Genomic DNA, 436 nt, shown 5'->3' with positions numbered 1-436 from the left:
GTGAGCTGCGCTCCCCAGGGTGCAGGGGTGGGCGCTGCTCTGCCCGGGGACACCGCCGCTGCTCCAGGCCTGCCCCGCACCTGCCGGTGGCTTGTTCTGACCCGGCAAATGTGTTGTCCTGTATCATTTTACTGCATGAGGGTCACAGGGAAGAGCTACTGAGGAGATGGAATTGGCTGTTGTACTGGAAGGTCTCAGAGCAGGGTGAGCCTAATATACACAATGTGTTACAAAGTGCTCCGGTGGCATTTCCTGATGATTTTCTCCCTCCTTTTGCCCCTCCTCTGCCCACAAACCCTTGTGCTCTGTTGAGGGTTTTTCAAATGACAGGAGAGAACTGCTGTCTGCATGGCTGCAGGACGGAATGTTGGTGGTGGGCTCCGTGGCTGCAGAGGGGACCCCAGCGGGGCGGGGCGCACCTGGTTCCCGACCCTGT

This window comes from Buceros rhinoceros, unplaced genomic scaffold (genome assembly GCF_000710305.1).
Source record: "Buceros rhinoceros silvestris isolate BGI_N320 unplaced genomic scaffold, ASM71030v1 scaffold33207, whole genome shotgun sequence".
NCBI lineage: Eukaryota > Metazoa > Chordata > Aves > Bucerotiformes > Bucerotidae > Buceros > Buceros rhinoceros.
The sequence above is the reverse complement of the archived record's forward strand: the minus strand, read 5'-3'. Positions refer to the sequence as shown.